Genomic DNA, 24,349 nt, shown 5'->3' with positions numbered 1-24,349 from the left:
TAACAAAATTAGCTTGGTTTAATTTGAGCGAGTTAGAAAACTCTGTTGTCACAATGAGAGAATGTTCCTATTACCTAATTAACAGGGCTTATTAGTAGAGCAGTGACTGCTGAAGTCCACTGAATACCCAGCCATATGGGCATATGAAGCATAGATCAAACAGGTCTCTTTGTAATTATGTTAATAGTTACTCTATTTGCTTTCCCTCATTTTTATCTAAGGTCACTGCAAAACACATTCCCTGGATTTTGAATGAGTGTCAAATAATAGGCAGTGTAAATGGATTTGAGGTATTAAGGCCACCATTTACTGGACACATGTTTGCTGCCCAGTGACTAACCCCTTTCGCTGCTTCCCAAAATGCCTTTCTGTATGCCTCGCCTGAGACACCACAGGTCGTCTGCTTGATTGCTGTGGCCTTTTCTCTGCCATATGGCTGTGCTGCACCCAACTCCCCATGGCAATGTGTTCCTTTGATATACCTTTAATGCAAAACCCTTTGCTAAATAGGAAAGTACAACATGTATAATTTCCTCATTAAATCAATAGACAATGCCACTGTGTATTAAATGGAATAAAAAGCCCATTCCCACATGTTACACACTAGCACGCAAATACGATGCACTGACATTTCAAGAAAATATTTAATAAGCACAATCACATATTTGCCTCTTGCTAAATAGTGGGCAAAATGATATGCATACACTCAAAAGCATAGTTGAGAGTCAGTACTCTTCTTTCTCTCATTTCAAAGGAGAAAATTGAGTCTTAGAGAAGAGAAATGATCTCAAGTCAGACTCACTTCAGTGTCTTTCGAAGCCTATCAGCACCCTGAAATTCAAGGTTCAATAATTGCCTGGCACACAGTAGAAGCTCAGTAATTTTTTTTTCCCAATGAATGCCTGTGTAACACTTATACATTGGTTAGTCATTTATTCAGCATGTTGCCTGAACAAATACGTGTCCAATGAAGTCTGAGAAAGGGAAATCCTAAACCCGAAAGGAAGATAAGTTTATGTTGACAGAAAGAGTCAAACTCTGTAAAATATGTAAAGAGGTTTATTCGGAGCCAAATATGAATGACCAAGGCCTGAGGCACAGTTTCCAGAGGTCCTGAAACATGTGCCTAAGATGGATGGGTTGCAACTTGGTTTTATATATTTTAGGGGAACATTTAGAACATCAATCAATACATGTGGGGTATACATTGATTCCGTCCAGAAAGATGAGACAACTCAAAAAGGGGAGCGGGGAACACAGGTAATAGATGGATTCAAAAATTTTCTGATTGGCAATTGGTTGAAACAGTTAAGTCATTATCTAAAGATCTGGAATAAATAGAAACTAGCATCTGGATTAAGATAAAGGATTGTGGAGACCAAGGTTCTTATTACATAAATAAAGTCTCATAGGCAGTTCCCCTTAGAGATAATAGATGGCAAAGTTTTCCTTTTCAGGCCGTAAAAGGTGCTAGACTCTCAGTTCATCTCTTGAAGACTGCAAGGGCCTGGAAGGAGGAAAGATCTAGCTATGTTAGTAGAAGTTCTTTACAGATGCAACTTTTCTTCCACAAGAAAATGGCTTTGCAGGGTCATTTTAAAATACAGCAAAGAAACATATTTTGGGGTAAAATATTTTTATTGCCTTTTATACCTGTCATGTGATATTATGCCAGAGTCAAGTTGGAAAGTAAACTACATTATATAGGGTTAAATATAACCCATCTGATGAGATTTTGTGGTTCCTAGGGCATGACTCTCCAGGCCTCCTAGATAAGAATTTGGGCAAGAGAGGATGACGGTCAGAGTTTAGTCCCTACTTCTTAATATAATAGAGATTTGTAATTAGAAAACAATTTTTCCTACCCAACAAGTACATGAACAGACTATTAGGAAACTGAAAGGAAACACAGAAAATACTTGTTTTTCAGTCCCTTGGGACTTTTGCTGCACACAAATCAGGAGAGGGGTCTGGTTCTTATCTGTATAATTCAGATCCCAATTCCTGAAATATCCAAAAATTAGGGAGAGGGAGGAAAGAAGTTCGGATTTTACTTGCACTATAAATACATTTTCAGATCTCCAGAAAGTAGGATCCAAAAGGAGATAAAACAAAATTAAAACTGGTCTTCTCAATTTGAAAATTACAGTGTTAAATGCCAAGTTTCTGTGTATGAGTGCATCTTGTTCTGGGAAATCCTCCCTCACCCCTTCCTCCATCCTGATGTCCCTTTGGGATCAACAAATATCCTGAAGCTACCTTCATACTGAAGATGCTTAAGTTTGAGCAGCAGTAATCAGACTCCATTTTTATGGTTAATTTGCTATTAACCTCAATCCTATCTTGACTCAAGCTGTCTATGTAACTAATATGTAAGCTATCTATGTAACTTTTTTTTCATTTGTTGTTGGCAACTATTCCAATTATAAGAGGCATTTAATGTAAGAAAATGTTTTGAATCACACTGACAATTTGGGTCATTAAGGTTTTTTGTTTGTTTGTTTGCTTTTGTGTGGAATAGCATCACTTACTAGTCTACCTGAAAAGAGAAAATCTGCATTTTTGCAAATGAAATTGCTAGACTGATCTATAAGTACTTTTTCCCATTTTTAAAAAATTCTATATAAGAAGACACTGATAATGAGAAACAAAGACAGTTGGATATTAAATTAAGAGGGATCCTATAGAGAAAATGTTACTGCCTCTAGAAACCTGGGATGTCATATGTGTACTTCACTAATCTATGAGTCACTATGTCTTTTGTAGTGATTAGAGAATTGTATCTCTATTACAACAGTTTTATAGTAGATATTCATAAAGGGTCTTGAAGAAGAATCTTTATTTTTACCAATTTGCATGAAGTAGAAGTTATTATTACCAGCAGAAGTATTCCAAGCTACAATTTTTTCTTCCAAAATGTTATTTCTGGATTCTTCTTCTGAAATCCTGTATTATTCCTCCTGTGAAAATTTTCAAACTTTACTATAATTATTTCCTTGAGGATATATCTCTTTGGGAGTTTCTTGACACCAAAAATTATATGAGATTCATCTCCAAATCCCTAATTTGTAGCACTGATGGACGTTGATAAATGTTAAATGATTAGGTAAATAACACTGAATTAACTCACCTTGAAACTTACTTGACATAATTAGCAGTTGCTGCAGAAACAGAATGAGCCTCAATAAAACAGAAATCAAAATACTAAAGTAAGCCTTTATTTGTAAATCAGCTATATCTCAGCAAAGCTATCTTTTGACTGGCCAATAATTAATTACATTTTCCACCAAAATTATACAAGTTTATTAAAGAATATGACGGGTTTTTTTGCACAAATTGGATATGCACCATATCTTTCATAATTTAGGAAGGAATGGCAACGTTATCGCATATATTTTAAATTACTTGCATTTATTTTGGAAACAGATACATTAAATGGCTCAAAATCTGAACAGCACAAAAATATATACTGAACAAATCACTTATGCACATCTGTCTCTTCACACTGAATACTTGTTCAATAGAAATGTTTCTGGACTTCCAGTTCCAAAATGGCAGTGTAGAAACAAGCTGGCCTCACTCGCTCTCTTTCCCAAAACCAAAAATATAAATATACAGTGCCAAGATTATTACCAGCAATCTCTCAGATCTCAAATAGGAGGAGAAAACAGTTCCCAGGGCCACAGGGAAATGAAAATAGTTTGAGCAGATGGTTTAAGAATTGGACTTCCATATTCATGATGTTCCTCCCCCCAGTCCTTCTAGCGGCAAGCACGTGGAAACTCTCCCCTGACCGACAGCTTCTACGCTGGAAAAAAGTGATACCAAGGTGGACAAGCAGCTTCCCTATCACCCTAAGTTTGCTGGCAAGAGACCTGCCCCTGCCAAACTCATGAGAAGCATCTAGAGTGCCTGGAGGAAAAAAAATCTCTGAGGAAAGCTAGTGACAAAGGGGAGAGGAGGGACTGCCGTCTCCAGCCCTGGAAAGTCTGCTCTGTAACTCATCCAAAGGTAATGCCAAATCAGAATGGACATTCAGCAGCACCACACTGTAGAAGATTCATTCTAGAGCTCACCCTAGGCACCCTTCCCATGCTATTGGGACATCCCCCATTCAGGAAAGGCAGCACTCTGATCATTTACCAGAACCGAGGCAAACCTGGGCTTAAGACAGCATCTAGTGCCAAAAAGGAGGCAGCAACCCAGCAGGGGGCGGTGAGAGGAGGTTGCGGAAAGAAAGAAAATCAACAGATAAATTACAAAGAATCTGTAAGAACACATATTCAGTAAAAACTAAAACAAGCCAGATAGAGATGATTTGACTAAATAATCCTTTAATGCAAAGAGATAGACATACATACACACAAAAGAACAGCAAACTGGGAACCACAGACTTCCCAAATCCAAAAGGCAAGAAACAAGTGACTAACCCTAACAAGACAGCAATATATGATTTCTGTGACCAAGAACTCAAAATAGCAGCCTTAAGGAAATGCAGTGATCTCCAGGATAACACAAAAAAACCAATTCAGAAACTTATTAGAAAAATTTACCAAAGGTATTTAGTTTTATTTGGAAAAATCAAACAGAAATCTTGGAACTGAGAAATACGTTTGCTAAGCTGAAAAATTTATTAGAGGCTCTCAACAGCAGAATAGATTAAGCAGAGGAAAAAATGAGCAAGCTCAAAGACAGGTTATTTGAAAATATATTGGCAGAGAAGAAAAAGAAAAAAAATGAAAAGGAATAAAGATCACCCACAAAATATAGAAAATTACCTCAAAAGACCAAATTGAAGATTTATTGTTGTTTAAAGGAGTTGAGTAAGAGCAAGGGGTAGAAAGCCTACTAAGAGAAATAATAGAAAATTTTCCAAAATATGAGAAGGAGATAACATAGCCAGGTATAGGAAAGTCAGAGAACACCAAACAGATTTGCCCCAAAGAAGACTACCTGAAGGCATATAATAATCAAATTCTCAAAGTTCAAGGACAAAGAGAGGATTCTAAAAGCAGCAAAAGAAAAGAAACAAATAACATAAAGACCCCAGTTTATCTGGCAACAGACTGCTCACTGGGAACTCTACAGTGAAGGAGGGAGTGGTACAACAATTTCAAAGTGCTAAAAGAAAAAAAAATTGTCATTTAAGAATACTGTCTACAGCAAATGTATCCTTCAACTACAAAGGAGAGCTAAAGTCTTTCCCAGACAAAAGCTGAAAGAATTCACCAGTACCAGACCCATCTTACAAGAAATGCTCAATGGAATTTTTCAATCTGAAAGAAAAATAAACACTAATGTGCAAAAAGTAATCATTTGAAAATGTAAGACCGATTGGTAAAATTAAGTCCTCTAACAAACCTAGAATACTAAAATACCGTAATTGTGATGTGCCGTTCACTCATAACTCTAGGATGAAGCCCAAAGACAAATCTATCAAAATGATATCAAAAACAGCATAAGAGAAATTAACAGGAAACAGGAAAATATTTAAATTGAGACAACATAAAGTCAGAATATTGAGGGGATGGAGTAAAAGTTTAGAGGGTTTCTTTTTTCATTTTTGTTTGCTGTTCTAATTTTTGTGTTTGTGATCTAACATAATTCATCATCCCTTTAAAGTAACTTGTTATATCTATAAGACTTTTTTTGTAAGCTTTACGGTAACCACCATGCAAAAACCTAGAATAGAGTCACTAAAAATAAAAAGCAACAAATAAAACATGTTACCAGAGAAAATCACTTAACCACAAAGGAAGACAGTGAGAAAGAAAGGAGAAGAGCCTCAAAACAACCAGAAAACAGGCAACAAAATGACAATAGTAAGTCTTTACTTATAAATAACAACACTGAATATGGAGTACCTGAATGGATAAAGAAAGCCAATTCAGTAGCATGTTGCGTACAAGAAACTCACTTCACCTGTAAAGACCTAGACTGAAAGAGAAGTGATGGAAAAAGCTATTCCATGAAACTACAAACCAAAAAAGAGCAGGAATAGCTATACTTATGTCAGATAAAATAGATTACAAATAAAGACTGCAAAAATCAGAGACAAAGAAGGCCATTGTATAATAATAAAGGTGTCAATTCAACAAGAAACTATAACCATTATAAATATCTGCGCAGGCTGAGTGCAGTGGCTCGTGCCTGTAATCCCCGCACTTTGGGAGGCCCAGGTGGGTGGATTGCTGGAGCCCAGGAGCTCGAGACCAGTAGGGCAACATAGTAAAACCCTGTATTTACCAAAAAAAAAAAAAAAAAAAAAGCCTGATGTGGTGGTGCACTCCTGCATTCCCACCTATGTGGGAGGCTGAGAGAGAAGGATTGCTTGAGCCCGGGAGGTTGAAGTTGCAGTGAGCCATCATCATGCCACTGCACTTCAGGAGACACAGTGAGACCCTGTCTCCAACAAAACAAAACAAAAACTCTTATGCACCCAACACTAGAGCTCTCAAGTATATAGAGCAAACACTGGTAGATCTTAAGGGAGATATTTATCAGACTGCCCAATAAGTATATGAAAAAATGCTCAACATCCCTAATCATCACATAAATAATAATCAGAGCCATAATATAATATCACCTCATCTCATTAAATGGCTTTTATCTGAAGATGGAATAATGGGTGCTGTCAAGGTTGTGGAAAAAGGGAAATCCCTATACACTATTGGTGGAAATGTAAATTATTACAGCTGCTATGGAGAACAGCAATGAAGGCTCTTCAATAAATGAAAAAGAGAATTAACATATCATTGAGCAAGGGGAATATATTCAAAAGAAAGAATATCAATCTATCAAAGAGATATCTACACCCTCATGTTGGTTATAGCATTATTCACAGTAGCAAAAATATGGAACCAACGTAAGTGTCCATCAAATGATGAATGAATTTTTAAAATGTGGTATATACACACAGTGGAATATTATTCAGTTATTAAAAAGAATAAAACCCTGTCATTTGCAGCAACATGGATGAAACTGAAGGTCATTATGTTAGGTCAAATAAGCCAAGCACAGTAAGACAAATATTTCATATTCTCACTCATATGTAGGAGCTAAAAAAAAGTGGATCTCATGAAGATAGTATATTTGTGGTCACAGAGGCTGGAAAGGGTAAAGGGGAGAAGAGAGGTTGACTAAGTGCTACAAATATATAGCTTGATAGAAGAAATAAGACCTAGTATTTGATAGATAAGTAGGGTGAATATAGTGTACAGTAATCTAGCATATATTTCAAAATAGCTAGAAGAGAATAATGTGAATATTTCTAGAATAAAATAAAGACAAATACTTGAGGGGCGGGATACTCCAATTACAGTGATTTCATCTTTACATTTTATATGAATATATTGATTTATCATATTTACCCCCGAATATGTACATCTGTTATGTATCAACTTTAAAAATTACAAGAAAGAAATCAATATTTCCAAAATATTTTGTATATTTGTAGAGGCAGCTTGTGCAAGCAGAAGCAAATATCTGCATGCGTATATTTATACAGTTGATTCATTTCCTATTGCTGCTGTAACAAATAACCGTGAAGTTAAAACAGCATATATTTATCTTACTGTTCTGCACGTCAGAAGTCTGACACGGGCCTCACTGGGCTAAAATAAAGGTGCCCACAGGATTGTATTTCTTTCCAGAAGCTCTAGGACAGAATCTATTGCATTGCCTTGTCCTGGTGTTAGAGGTCACCCCCATTTTTAGGCTTTTGTGCTCCTCCAGTCTTCAAAGACAGCAATGGTGGGTAGAGGTTTTCTCGTGATGCCGTCTCTCTGATCCTCTGAGTATGGTTAGGAAAGGTTCTCCCTTTTGAGTATATGATTATATATTGGGCATATCTGAGTGATCCAGGATAATCTCTGCATCTCAAGTTCCTTAACCTTAATTGCATCTGAAAAACTCCTTTTACTATGTAAGGTGTTCACAGGTTTTAAGGAAGATCAAGGCATGGACACCTTTGATGGCCATTATTCTACTTATCAGTGTTTCATGTACACATACACATGCACACATACACTCATAGGCACGCACACGCACACACTCATACACACACGCGTAATTTTCTTTTAATGAAACAGCACACTCTACATGCTGTTTAGCACTTCTTTTTTTAGTCTTTATTTAGTATTGGGTTTCAAATATTTTTCCATTTTACTACATAAATAACATTATCAGTCTTATCATTCTTTTCCACAGCTGCACAGGTGTTTTTGTGTGTGTGTGTGTGTGTGTGTGTGTGTGTGTGTGTTTTTGTTTGTTTGTTTTGTTTTGTTTTGTTTTTGAGACGGAGTCTCGCTCTGTCATCAGGCTAGAGTGCAGTGGCACAATCTCAGCTCACTGCAACCTCCTGGGTTCAAGTGATTCTCCTGCCTCAGCCTCCCGAGTAGCTGGGACTACAAGTGCCGCCACCACGCCCAGCTAATTTTTGTATTTTTAGTAGAGACAGGGTTTCACCATGTTGGCCAGGATGGTCTCGATTTCTTGACCTCGTGATCCACACGCCTCAGCCACCCAAAGTGCTGGGATTACATGTGTGGGCCACCGCTCCCAACCCACAGGTGCATAGTTTTATATTAAAAGACTATACCATAATTTATTTAACTCACTAAATCCTTTGTGTATCTGGATGTTCATGTTCATGTTTCTTGAAAGAGGCTTTCCTGGCTAGGTAGTCACATTTATGTGTTAAATGTACTGCTTGCCACCATTTCAATTATTATAAATATCCTCCTGATTAATTCCTAAATGTTTTTATTTGTTATTAATAATTTTTCTTAAACTCGTAATGCCCTGGGATGTAACTCCTTGTAAGATAACACTCATCTTTCCCCATTTTCTTCACATCTTCATTGTTTTTGATTATTGGTTTTCCTCATGTGTGAATAATCTTAGGAGATTTGAGGTGGGCACCTACTCATCTTCCTTTTCCTCTCTCATCATCCTGGGTCCATTGGCCTTGTTACACCCTTAAGGTCATTTACTTTCACATTTTCTTCCTGTCTTACAGGCTGTCCTCAAAGTCATAGATTATACATCATTTCTTCCTGATATGGTAGGTATTGTTCAGTCATATAAATACTTTCAACTCTTTCTAAGGCTGCTAATGTGTACCCAATGAGAATATGATTTATTTCCTATCAATTAACTTTATATAACTTTCCTGTGTCAAAACATTAAACTGGTGTTTAGCACAAAACAAATTCGTCCTATCATTGGATAAGAAAAATTAGGCATTATTTGCTGAGTTCGATTGCCTGATAAAATAGTTTCATCTGGAATTCTTGGACATTTTCTAAGATTTTTTTTAAAGCTTCTTGATTTTTGCTGGATTTCACCTTTATTATTTATGAGATTTATTGTTCCTTTTAAAAATATTCTTCTTTAAATTACAGTGCCTTACGGAACCAGAATTCTTAAAAATTAAACACTAAAATAAAACAGTAGATACAGAAAGTTCAGAAACAGTAGAGAAAAATGTCTAATAGCAAATACAGGCTTCTTTTTTTTTTTTTTTTTTTTTTACATGGAAGAGGCTTAAGTATTGTTTCTATTACTGCATTTTTCTTCCTTGTCATTTTTTTGCATAAGACAATTTAAAAAGAAGTTACAGGATTGTTGTTGTGTTTTTTATAATGCAATAAAAATTACACTTACTATCACTAGAAACCATAGCAGAAGCAGGAGAAAGGAAAATGAAAAGGGAGAGGAGAAGAGAGAGAGCAAGAGAGAGAGAGATGGGGAAAGAGAGAGAGAGAGAGCAAAGTTCTAGAATAAAAGAAGGTACTTACTTATTTCAAAAGTCTCTCAATATGAATAGGGTAAAGAGGTGTCAAAAAGCTTGTAGACATTTTTCATATATGGTCATATACTTAAGTACAAATTATATTCAAAATGTCTGAATTTTGTGTTCAAAATTGTATTTCAAAATGTTATGCTGAGCAGATACCACAAATCAAAGAAGATACTCATTTGCTCTGGAAAAGAAAAATATAGTTCACCTTAAATATTAACTGCTCTTTCGAACACTAGAGTAAAACTGAAATAAAGAAATGTGTTTAAAGCTCAACAATTGAATAAATAGCTACAGTACCTCTTTACCAGAGATACAGGGATCATTTTGCTTTCTTTTAACAGTGTTTGTTTTTAAACTGCAAGAGGTCTGAATACACCTACTCTTCAAATCCAAAACATATATTTCTATAAACATTGCTTCAGGTTGATTATATTTTGTTACCAACAGAATTAAAGCTTCCATTTCCATGTGCAACGAAATTGTACCACGAGGGATGGTAGAATACAATTAAGGAAGCGAGTGTCAATTGAAACCAGAAACTGAGATGTCTGAACCACCAGCTAGCTGGAAAGGGATTTACATAATATGTAGCAAGTTTCAGGAGCTGTACTTAAATGGTATCCCTTTTCTCAATTCTATGTCCGTGTCACTGGACACTCATAAATGCATCATGGCAGAGTTTGTAAGACAGCGTTTTGGAGTGAAGAGATGACATGTTTCTGTCTTTAAAACAATCAGCTCTGCATCAGATATTCTTCTTGTAGTTTGATTTAAGTAGGTACACAACAGCCCATATTAAAGGGGATTGTGGGTTACATGCACTTGCTGCCTTCAGCATGTGAAAGCCGTTTTCAACTAAGAGTCTAACTACTTAGAATTCAAGCCGTATGCAACTAAGAGACTCCAAAAGAGGTAATGAACCATAAATTATTGCCGTTAGATATTTAATACTCAATCAGTATGTGCTCTCTCAAGCATATCCCACCGGCATTGCATTCATTCTGACGGTGTGGTACCGGTTCAATTACTTTGCTCATTTACAATAAAAGATTAATGAAAAGGGGTATATTTTAGTTCACAGAGATTAATTGCATCCCTTACTTTCCCTATACTAGAAATATTCAACCCATAATCCTGATAGCTTTTGCATCAACAAGTACATGGAAAATTAATAGACTTTCTCCTGCTGGAAATCTCAGAGGCTTTTTCAGAGATAAATATCCGGGGAAAACAAGATTGAAAGTTGGCTTTGGGCTGGAAATGAATTAATTTACCTGTTTCTTTAAATTTACTCTTATGACATTTTGAATTAACCAGTATAAAGATGTGTGTACTACACTTTTTTTTATCTACACATTTTCTGTTGAGTATTTGCAAAGCAAATTCTCTTTTGAGACTTAATTCTTCCAGATAGACACAGCTATGTCTATGGTTGGTAGATGTTCCAACATTTGAAGAGATGTTGACTGTTAACATTTCACAGCTTTTTCCTCAGAGAAAATAGATGCCAAGTGCACTAGTATATTTATTTTGAATTTTTTTGAGCATAACGTTATTTACCACTGGGAAATCTAGGATTAAAATTTCAAAGTGCCTCACTGGTAAGTAATTCTTGAGTTTTCACAAACTTTGTGGGTGTGGTACTGTGTTTTCCAGTACCTTGAAGATGACAAGCAAACGTCTCTAGCTAGTGTGTAGCTGGAATAAAAAGGAAAGTTAAATTTATTGAGCCTTCCCCGCGTTGTAGAAAGCTTTTGTCATACCTTATTTGACACAATCCGTACAGCAATTTGCTTATATGATTGTTTTTATTCCTCAGCAAAGAAACTGAGGCTCAAAGAAGTACAGTGGCTTGCCCATGATCACTCAATTAGCAAGTGGCTAAATCTGGAGTCAAACCATTGTCTTTCTGTCTCCAAAATTCAGCATATAATGCAGAAACCAGATTAAAAATAAGAAAACCTCTGTGTCCAGGAATAAACTTTTCTTTAAGCCTAATTTTTTTGTCTATCAAATGGTGAATATAAAATTTACTTGACACAAATGTCTTGATTAAATGAGGCAACCAATACGAATGGAAACCAGGCAAGCAGAACTGCTCTATGTACAGATGGAAATAAAATATGGATGGATTGGGGTTGAACTGTGCAAGCCTGATCTTTCAGTCCTAGTGGAGTCAGTCCCTTTGGCATTGCCAGATGGACTCTGTCTGAGATGTTTTCCTGAGTCCAAACAGAAGTTTAATGACTCATCTCTTCTTCTTTGCAATACAGTCTATTAATCTATTTCTTGATCAGAGCTATTCAGGAAAATTTCAATGGCAGAAGTATCTAGTCTGTTTCTTCAGACTGTTATTCTATTGCTGTGGGAGATGTATTTCTTTCCACATAAATAGAAAGAGAAGGAGATAGCCTAATTTCCCTTCTCTGTCTCTTAGGTTCATTCCATAAGGTTTATTCCCCAATTTCAGTGATGTCAGCCTCCAGGAAGCTGTCAACCATTTAGTAGACACTCCAATTTTTCAGTGGTCTCTGAAGAGGAACCTGGTGGATCAGAGACAAATCCACTACTTTTAAAAACATATATCCATCATAAATATCAAAGATGAGCAGGGCTGAATCAACTTTTAACAAAGTTATCCTCCTTGTCACAAAGAAAATACTGTCTCTGTGGCACCAACTAACCCATTTTGTGATGAATTTCAATGAATTTATTATATTTTGGCACAGATTATATTGTGTCAAAAGGAATAGAGCTTATCAATGTATTTTGATAAAGTGGCATATTTTGCAGAATTTTTAAACTTGATTTGTTTTGTAAATATCTGATGAGTTTATTGCATTTCATTTTAAGAAAGCAATCTGCAAACAGTGGCCACAGAACCAGGTGTCTTTATGTTTGTTTTCATACTTGTAGGAAATTTAGATGAGGAATAACTGGTTGTTTCCCAATGATTTCTTTGGTTGCTTTATAAATGATTATTATACTTCTATTCCTTATGGAAGCCATCACTGTTTGGAATTTCTTTCATGTTTTGCGACTGTATTAATACAAACCCTGTGTACTGCCTTTCCATACTCTCCATTTAACAACTATTATGTATAAGAAGCAGCCTGTGTAATGCTGTGGGCAAGTCTTTTAATCGTCTTACTCCTTAATTTCTTCGTCTATAAAACAATGGAATGAGAGCAGAGTATGAACCAACAAACACTTATCTATCTATTAGGCTATATCTCCAAAGACCTGGAGTTTGGTACTTTATAAAATAGAAAGTGTGCCTTCAATAAGCTTATTATATAAGTGGAAGATAGAGGCAAGCAAAGAAGAAAGCATGAGAGAGTGATCAGCACAACACTGGAGAGAGGCACAAGATCCCAAAAAAAATGAAATGCACAATGTGACCAACATTAAGAGTGGGGTGATGTAAAAAGTCAGAAAATATGTCATGAAGAAAGGTAATATATGACCGGCATCTTGAAAAGTGAGAAGCAGTTTGTGGGCAGATGTCAGGAAATAGATAATATAGGAACAACAACAACAAAAATAGCAAAAAAAAAAAGAAAAAAAAAAAAAGCCTATCAAAAAAATTGTGCAGACAGCATAATACTCTTAGGGACTGGCATATAGGCAGGAGGATAGGTAGGAGAAGATAGAGATCCCAGCACAGGCCAAGTCTTGTATTGCCCTGTAGGCCTCCTGAGATCCCCGAGCTTTATCTAAAAGCTAATAGGAAACTACTGACAACAATTACCAGCCTTAGATAATATCATTTAGTCATCAAGTGGTAATATAAAAAAATCCTATGCTCTCATATTTATAAACTACTTAATAAAAGTGTAAGAAGAAAAAGTATGGTAAACACTCTTCAAATTTAGGTATGCATTATTCAGAGTTCACCAGAAAAACAGAGTCAATAGGGCCATGTAAGAAAAGATTTGTTATGAAGACTTGGGTCATGCAATTATGGAGGCTGAGAAATCCAATGATGTGCCATCTACAAACCGGAGACCCAGGAAAGTTGGTCCTGTAATCTCAGCTCAAGCTCAAAGACCTCAGAACCAGGGTAGCTGATATTTTGAACCCCATTACAAGAGTAATAGAAGACTGATATCCTAGCTCAGGCAGTCAGGCAGGATGTGAAAAAAGAGTGAACTCTTCCTTCCTTTGCCTTTTCATCCTATTCAGGCCTCAGTGGATTGGATGATGTCCAGCCACACTGGGGAGGAAATCTAAGTCCACCGATTCCAATGCTAATCTCCTCTGGAAATGCCCTTTCAGGCACACTCAGAAATAATGTTTAATCTGGACACTGGGTGGCACAGGCAACTTGACACATAAAATGAAGGAATGCAACTCCAAAGGTCTCCAATTTCATCCTGATGTATAGTGACTAGAAACCTTTTGAAATCTGCATTAGATAACTTTGCAACCTAATGTAGATTAGGTAAAATTGTAACACTGTACCAAGTTCCTTCTTGATGATTAATGAGGACAATAAAATTATTCATATTTGGTTTGAAATTTTAAAAAAATCCTTCTTATAGTAGACAAATAATATTTATATAAACTGTAGCTTCTCATTATAATCACTAAACACTAAATCTGCCTTAATATAAATTAACTAGACTTTGCCAGGTCATCTCATATTTCCAAACCATTGGGGTGAGTAATCTACTTTGCTTTCTGAAGAACATAAATTACCTTCTTTCGTTGTCAAAAATGTAGTTGTCTTGGTGCTCTAATTGACTCCATATCCAGCAAAAAGTTGAAACTAGGAATATCTCAGATTCCATGTGTCATCGTGGTGCCTTGAATTTGCTGTCCTAATCATTCTCTTGGCATTTCAATATGCTTTTGGCACCTCAAAATCATACCATTCTAAGTCCGGCATGGTGGTACATGACTGTAACCCCAGCTACTCAAGAAGCTGAGATGGGAGGATTGCTTGAGCCCAGAAATTCAAGATCAGCCTGGGCAACATAGCAAGACCCCCATCTCAAAAAATAAACAATGATACCATTCTGATATTCAATATTAAAAATCATACCATTCTGATAGTCAACATATCTTTCCTTTGAATGACTTTCTTGCCTTATATCTCTGATCCTCATGGGCCTAGCCATAATTTTGATTTACTTAATGTAATATCTGATAGAAACTCCTAAATAACAGGCCCACACATCGTAGACATAGCCTTCTTTTACTTCTAATTTGCAAATGGGGGAGTTTAAAATGAATGTTCTCCAGCCTTAGTTAAGGTCATCCAGTACGATTTACAAAGTTACTTTTAGTTAAATGGAAACACAGTCCTCCCCGCTTGTTGGAAATCCACTGAGCAAATTAATTTCTAAATTTATACAATTCCTGTGATAAACTGAATGGGGTATCACAGTGAACTAAGTATTTGTTTGTTTATTTATTTGAGACTGAGTCTCGCACTGTGGCCCAGACTGGAGTGTAGTGGCGTGATCTTGGCTCACTGCAAGCTTCGCCTCCCGGGTTCACGCCATTCTCCTGCCTCAGCCTCCCGAGTAGCTGGGACTACAGGTGCCCGCCACCACGCCCGGCTAATTTTTTTTTTTTGTATTTTTAGTAGAGACGGGGTTTCACCGTGTTAGCCAGGATGGTCTCGATCTTCTGATCTCGTGATCCGCCCTCCTCGGTCTCCCAAAGTGCTGGGATAACAGGCGTGAGCCATCGCACTCGGCCGAACTAAGTATTTAATAAGGACATCAGGAAATGACATTTTTGTTAGGGGAAAGTTGTAGGGTTATGGGAAAAAATCTTGGGAGATGAATCCCATTTTTTAAAAATTTCTGCTCACTGTGACCTTGGAATATTCACATAATTTTTAAATTTCAATATCATTAAGTTTATTTTACAGACCAGAAAATGAAAATTGTAAAGGAAGATTTTAAACTAACAATAGTCGCAATAATATTTATGAAGCACCTAGTACCATATGCTGACACATATTAGGAGCTTGATAAATGGAAGTTATTATCATTATGTCTTCAGTCATCACTTAAGGACTAACAAACATTCTTTATTCTATAAAAGGAAGAATAATATTCTTACATAATTACACCCTCAAATTGGAAAATAAAAAGCAGGTATTACATTGAGGATTAAAATCAGAGCAATACTCTTTTAAAAAATTTTAATGGTCCTCTGGTTCTAAAAGGAAAAGAACAGTCTATATAGACTTCAATTTGCTGAGCTCTTTAAAATACTCTCCTGAATCTTTTTATAAATGGGAGGGGGGAGGAAAAGTCAAAAGTTTGAGGACTTGAAAAGATTAACGCCTGTCCACCCCAATGCTACTCCTGTGACAAGTTCAAATGTCCCACTCCCTGCTTATTAAACTTGGCTCTGACATTTGTCCTCTAATCCTCCTCCAGTTGTTCATACATAGTGCAATGGTGGATTCAAGTCTGAGTTATGGTTAATAACAATATTTTAATGTCACCCGGTATCTTAATATGCTATGGTCTCTAGAAGAAAATGAACCTTCATTATAATATAAATGCCTTTTATATACAGACTCAACTGGATTCTTGACTACTATTTCAATACATTTATTTCAAGCATAATCAAATTCTGAGAAAATTGGTTAGTAGAGTGAGCATTGGCTGAATTATCCATCCTGTTGAATTTTAATTCATTTTTCTAAGTAAACCTGAAATTGGCAATATGACTAGAGTGCAAAGTCAACCACCAAAATGAACACGTACAAGTTGGAATTATTTCTAGCACAGTGTCTCCCTAAGAAGGTTGGATACAACAGTTATAGGAGGATTGGATTTTTAGAAGCTTAGGAGCCTGCAGAGCTAGGACTGTTGTGTAAAATGGGCATGTATTTTCATGTCAGGAGATGGACTGGCTTATTCATTTTTATCATATAAGGGAATCAATAAATATTGAGAAATAAGAGTTATTCTATTATTAGTATCAGTATGACAATAAATTATTATGCTTAAGTATTAATATTTTTGCACATACAATTATACCATTACAAACGTCCATGAGGTGAGCTGATCAAATATGCTTCTCTCCATTTTATAGAATTAGAAATGGAGGCACAACATGAGGATAGCTCATCTAACTTCTCAAAAGAGATTATTCCACCAGGGAAAAGCATGTCCCCAGCATGTCCCCACAACACGATCCTACAAATACTAGCATTCTTGTAGGAAACACTTGGATCAAATCATTCTGATTTCACTGAGACACTACTTGTAACTAATCACACTAGACTTAGAGTTATCACCATAAATAAAATAAAGTCATGATGTTAGGATTTTAACTTAAATTGTGTCATGCTCCATCCCCAGAAAATTAAAGTCAGGGGGGTGGAAGTGAAGTGGTAATATTCCTAGGAAAAAGAAAAGTGAATAGTGAATTGTTCCTATAACAGCAATGAGAATCATATACATTGGAAAACAAACTCCTTGCCCCATGTGAGGACACAGCAAGAAGGTGCCATCTATGAAGCAGAGAGCAAGACCTCGCCAGACAATAACACTGCTGTCACCCTGATGATCCTGAACTTCCCAACCTCCAGAACTATTCACATGAAATTTGGCATGAAATAGGAAAAAGAAAAAATTATCAAGAACGTGCACTCAAGATGGAAAGCGTATGACTGACTAGAAATGTCAGATGCCAAGTCTCAGAAAGAAGATCAAAGTTATAGGTGAATGGTCATGATGTGAAAGAAAAGCTGAGTGAAGAGAGCCAGGACAAGTTGGAGAGCCCACAAAAAGAAATTGGGGCACATAAAGGGGAATCAGCAAGAGTATAGAAGAGGTTGACCCCCAAGGAACTTGGAGCCCTGAGGAAAGGGTAGGTGGGGATGATTCTCCACTCCCCTTACCCCTGTGACAATCTGCTGACCGCCAAACTGTCAGGGGGCCCCTTTGCCCTTGTGACCTCAAGAAATGCTGTCAGTGGTGATCTGTGAACTTTCCAGGGACAGAGCACTAGCTGGCCAACCCATGTAGGTGCAACAAGACTCCCCACAGGTCCAAGCTGAGACAGCATGTACCACAGTGGTTGTGCACCTGGTAGGGGCCACTGCCCTACCTGGGGAACCTCAGCCCTTGCGTCAGTACATCACTAGATTCCCTGCAAACATACCCCACAACCCACTCAGACTTTGGAAACCCAACAGAGAACCAGTGGGTTCCAGGGGAGCTGTGGGATCCCCAGAGATCTAACCCATGGTGTAGATCTAACCCCTTGGCAATGAAGGAGTACAGCTCACCAAAGCCCCTCTTGTAACAAAGAAACATGGGCATAGCACCAATTGCGAAGGTTGTTGCACCATTGGATAGAAACAGAAGTGAAGAGGGGAGTAATCCCCACTCCCATTGTCAATTTTTGTGAATGGTGCAGAGACCCTCCAAGTTGAAGAGTCCACCTGGAGAGAGCCTTCCCAGCACTGTTTTTTTTTTTTTTTTTTTTTTTTTTGCAATGGCTGCACCCCCTTCGAAAGTGAGCCTGTGCTGCTAGGACATACACAAAGGATAAAGCCCATCTCCCACTCCCTGCATCAAACAGCAGTGTCCTGACAATGGAGGGCAAACAAGAAGTAGACCTGTCTGCGCTGGGCTGGGAAACCCCATCCCAGTTTGGTCATAGCTGCTAGAGAGGGACTGCTGTTCCCAGTCACAACGTGGCAGAAGCCAAAGGACAATGTGTATATGAGGTGAAAGATGTGAACCCTATGACGGGGACATGGTAGGAGAGTGGATCACATTCCTGACTGCTCAGGATGAGGAGCTGCTGCAACCCTCCCACCCTGCCCTTACCCCTGAGACCTAAGCACACCCTAACGCATCTTCCCCCCCACGTCCCATCTGGTCGGGTGCCTCCACTCATTATTGGTCTGTACCAAGTAGAGCTGGCTCTTAGTCTCAAGCGCCACCCACTGGTATGAACCCTAAACTGCACCACCAAATTTAAAAAACAAACCAAACAGTGATAGTGTACAAGATACACTCCAGAAACCTCCACACTCTCAGTCTCTCAGGGCTAACTGTGTTGGCTCATTTTTCCAATACATTGCTATAACAAGCAGCATTTGAGAAAGCCACTCCCTAAAAGCTATCCACAACCAAGAAACCCATACAGATCCCGCTGAAAGCACTCAGAAAAGAAACCAAATGATCATACACAACATACTCCACAGTCATAACTTCAAGGGAAAGATAATACAAAATGTAAAAATCTCATCTAAACAATAGAATATTCAAAAATAAGAAGCAACAGCTCCTTCAGATGATAAGGAATGAGTACAAGAACTCTGGCAGTACAAAAAGACAGTGTTTTGAGGTTTGTTTTTGTTTAAGTTCCAGGGTATATGTGTAGGATGTGAAGGTTTGTTACATTGGTAAACATGTGCCACGGTGGTTTGCTGCACCTATGAACCCATCACCTAGGTATTATGCCCAGCATGCATTAGCTATTTTTCCTGATGTTCTCCCTACCACACACCCTCCCTGGACAGGCCCCAGTGTGTGTTGTTCCCCTCTCTGCATCCATGTGTTCTCATTGTTCAGCTCCCACTTACAAGTGAGAACATGTGGTGGTTTGTTTTCTGTTCTAGCATTAGTTTGCTGAGAATAGTGGCTGCCAGCTTCATCCATGTCCATCCATGAGACATTATCTTATTCCTTTTTATGGACACATAATATTGCATAGTATATATGTACAACATTTTCTTTATCCAGTCTATTATTGATGGGCATTTGGATTGATTCCATGTGTTTGCTATAGTGAATAGTGGTGCAATGAACATACACATGCAAATATCTTTATAATAGAATAATTTCTATTCCTTTGGTTATATATCCAGTAATGCGATTATTGGGTCAAATGGTATTTCTGGCTCTAAATCTTTGAGGAATCGCCACAGTCTTCCACAATGGTTGAACTTATTTACATTCCCACTAACAGTGTAAAAACATTCCTATTTCTCCACAATCTCTCCAGCCTCTGTTGTTTCTTGACTTTTTAATAATCATCATTCTGACTAACATGAGATGGTATCTCATTGTGGTTTTAATTTGCATTTCTCTAATGATCAGTGATGTTGAACTTTTTTTCATATGTTTGTTGGCTACATGTATGTCTTCTTTTGAGAAGTGTCTGTTCATGTCCTTTGCCCACTTTTTAATAGGGTTGTTTGTTTTTTTCTTGTAAATTTGCTTTAGTTTCTTGTAGATTCTGGATATCTGATGAAGGTCAGACTAATAGATGGCAATATTTTTCTCCCATTCTATAGATTGTCTTTTGCTCTGATGATAGTTTCAAAACGACAGTGTTTTGACACCTCCAAAGGATTGCAGTAGGTCTCAAGCAATAGATCCTAACCAAAATTAAAATTCCCAAATGACAAATAAAGAATTAAAAGTATGAATTGCAAGGAAACTCAATCCAAGAGAAAGTCGAACATGAACACAAAGAAACAGAAACATGATTTGAATGCAAAATAGAAGATAACTATATTCAAAAAACAAATACAACCTTCTGAATTACAAAATTAACTAAAGGAATTTCAAAACACAGTTGAAAGTTTCGACAATAGGCTAGATGAAGCAGAAGAAAAAAACTTAGAATCTGAATACCAGTCATTTAAATTAACTCAATCAGACAAAAATAAAGAAAAAGTAATTTAAAAAATGAAAACACCTTCAAGAAATGTGAAATTATGTAAAGTGATCAAACATGCAAATTATAGGCATTCCTGAGAGAGAAAAAGAAAAAGTAAGCAATCTGGAAAACATTTGAGTGAATAATTCAGGAAATTTTCTCTAATCTTGCTAGAGAGACAGACATATAGATACAAGAAATTCAGAGGAAACCTGTGAGATACTACACAAGATGAACATCACTGAAGCATATAGTCATCAGATTATTCAAGATAATGCTAAAGAAAAATTTTAAAGGCAACTAGAGAAAAGGGTCAAATCACCTATAAGGGGAATCCCATCAGATTAACAGCAGACTTCTCAGCAGAAACCTTACAAGCTAGAAGAGATAGAGGGGCTTATCTTTAGCCTTCTTAAAGAAAAGAAATTGTCAGCCAAGAATATTATATCCTGCCAAACGAAGCTTCATAAACAAAGGAGAAATGAAGTTTCTCTGAGACATGCAAGTGCAAAGGGAATTAGTCACCAATAAACCGGTCCTACAAGAAATGCTCAAAGGAGTTGTAACCACAAAAATGAAAGAATAGTAGCAATTGCTGCCAGAAGAGCATATGCAAATATAAAGTTCACAGATCCTATAAAACGACTACATAATTGAAACTACAAGGCAAGTAACTAAAAAACACTAAGATGGAACAAAACCTCATATATCATTATTAACCTTGAATGCAAATGGCCTAAATACTTCATTGAAATAATATAGATTGACAAATTGGAATAAAAACAAGACAAAACCATCTTCACCCTTCAAGACACCCACCTGATGTGTAATGACACCCATAGGCTCAAAATAAAAGGATAGAAAATAATATTTCACACAAATGAAAAACAAAAAAGAGCAGGGTTAATATTCTTGTGTCAAATGCAACAGACTTTAAACCCAAAACAAAAAATCCCCTCCAAAAAGGAGAAGAAGGAGACAAAGCAGAGCATTATATAATGATAAAGGGTTCAATCCAACAAGAAGATTTAGTTATCCTAAATACATATGCACTCAACAGTGGAGCATTCAGATTTCTAAAACAAATACTACTACATTTAAAAAAAGAGACAGACAACCATAAAATAATAATGGTGAACTTTGACACCCTACTGACAGCATTAGACAGATCATTGCAGGAAACTAACAATGACAACAACAACAACAAAAACTCTGGAAGTAAGCTGGTCTCTTGAACAAATGGATTTAATGGATATCTACAGAAAATTCCACCCAACAACTGCAGCATATACATTTTTCTCATCTGCACATGGAACATTCTGTAAAATTGAACACATGATTGGCCATAAAACAAGTCTCAATAAATTCAAAAAACAATAATAATCATATCAAGTATCATCTCAGACCACAATGGAATAATATTAGAAATCGATATCAAGAGGAATTCTCAAAATCACACAAGTACATGGAAATTAAACAACCTCTTCCTGAATGACTTTGGGTAAACAACAAAATTAAGGCAAAACGCAAGAACATTTTTTGAAATAAACCAAAATAGAAACACAGCATACCAAAAATAGCACTGAGAGGAAAGTATATAGTGCTAAATACCTACATCAAAAAGATAGAAAGTTCACAAATTAACAATGCAGTATCAGACCTCAAGATTAAAGAAAAAGAAACTAGAAAACAAGAACAAGCCAAATCCAAAGCTAGCAGAATAAAATAAATGACAAAGAACAGAGGAGAGCTAAATGAAATTGATAACAAAAATCATAAAAAGGTCAACAAAACAAAAGTTTGTTCTTTGAAAGGATAAACAAGGTTGAAAGACCACTAACTAGATTAACAAAACAGAAAGAGAGAGAGAAGATTCAAATAAGCACAAACAGAGATGATAAAGGTGACATAACAACTGATACCACAGAAAGAATCATCGGAGATTACTATCATTTCCTCTATGCACACAACCTAGAAAACTTAGGGGAAATGCATAAATTCTTGAAAACACAATCTCCCAAGATTGAATAAAAAAGAAATTGATGTCCTAAAGACACCAATAAGGAGTTAAGAAATAGAATTCAATATTTTAAAAAATCTGCCATCCAATAAAAAAATCTGCCATCCAATAAAAGCCCAGGATCAGATGCATCTACAGTCAGTTCTATCAGAAGTACAAAGAAGTGCTAGCACCAGTATAATTGACACTATTCCAAAAATCAAGGAAGAGGGATTCCTCCCTAACTTATTCCATGAAACCAGTATCATCCTGATATCAAAATCTGGCAAGGAAACAACAGACAAGGAAAACTACAGGCCAATATACCTGATGAACATAAATGCAAAAACCTCAGCAAAACACTAGCAAACAGAATTCAGCAGCACATCAAAAAAGATAACTCATCATAATAAAGTAGATTTTATTTCAGGAATGTAATAATATTTCAAAATATGCAAATCAATAAATATGCTTCGCCACATAATCAAAAAGTATAAACAAAACTTAAATGAGCATTTCAATAGATGCAGAAAAATAATTTAATAAAATCCAACATCCTTTCATGATATAAATCTTCAAGAAACCAGGCATTGAGGAACATACCTCAGTTTTTAGAGTTATATACCACAAACACACAGCCATTATCATATGGAATGGGGAAACATTGAAAGCATTTTTCCTAAGAATTCAAGACGAGGGTTTTCACTCCCACCACTTCTATTCAACACAGTACTGGAAGTCCTAACCAGAGCAATTAGTCAAGACAAAGAAATAAAGTCATCCAAATTGGAAGAGTTCAAAATTATCTCTGTTCACTGATGACATTATCTTATATGCAAAAGAATCCTAAAGATTTCTTCAAAAGACTCTTGAACCTGACAAACAATTTCAGTAAAGTTTCAGGATACAAAATTAACACACAAAAATCAGTTGCATTTTTGCACATCAACAGTGCTCAAGCTGAGAACCACGTCAAGAACTCAATATAATTTATAATAAACAAAAAATAAAATACCCAGGAATATATTTAACCAGGAAGGTGAAAGATCTTTACAAGAAGAACTACAAAGCACTGATGAAAGAAATCTTCTTAGATGACACAAACCAATGGTAAAACATTCTATGCTCATGGTTAGGAAGAAGCAATATAGTTAAAATGACTATACTTCCCAAAGCAATCTAAAGATTTAATGCAATTCCTATCAAGTTACCAATGTTATTTTTGATAGAATTAGGAAAAATAATTCAAAAATTCATGGAAATCAGTATGGATATTTCTTAAAGCACTAAAAATAGAACTACGATTTGATGCAGAAATTCCACTCCTGAGTGTCTACCTAAAGAAAAGAAATTTCTTCTTCAGGAAGATGTCTGCACTTGTGTGTTTATTGCAGCATTATTCACAATAGCAAAGTCATGAAATCAAACTAAGTGTTTGATAGTCAACATTTGACTGGATAAAGAAAATGTGGTATATATACACCACAGAATACTATGCAGCCATAATGAAGAATGAAATTACGTCATTTGCAGCAACATGGATGGAGCTGGGGTTCATTATCCTGAGTGAAGTAACTCAGGAACAGAAAATCAAATATGGCATGTTCTCACTTATAAATGGGATCTAAATAGTGAGTAAGCATGGAAAAAAAGTCCAAAAATAATAGATGCTGGAGACCCCAAAAGGGAATGGTGGGAGGGAGATGAGGGTTAAAAATTACCTACTAGGTACAAATTCACCATTTAGGTGATGAGTTCACTAGAAGCCCAAACCTTACCATTACATAACGTGCCCATGTAATACACTTACATATGTAGCCTCTAAATCTAAAATAAAGTTAGAATTAAAGAATTATGGTTAAGGATTGTAGAGAAAATATGTTTAAATT

The sequence above is a fragment of the Mandrillus leucophaeus genome, unplaced genomic scaffold, assembly GCF_000951045.1.
Source record: "Mandrillus leucophaeus isolate KB7577 unplaced genomic scaffold, Mleu.le_1.0 Scaffold44, whole genome shotgun sequence".
Lineage (NCBI taxonomy): Eukaryota > Metazoa > Chordata > Mammalia > Primates > Cercopithecidae > Mandrillus > Mandrillus leucophaeus.
This window is presented reverse-complemented; position numbering follows the sequence as displayed.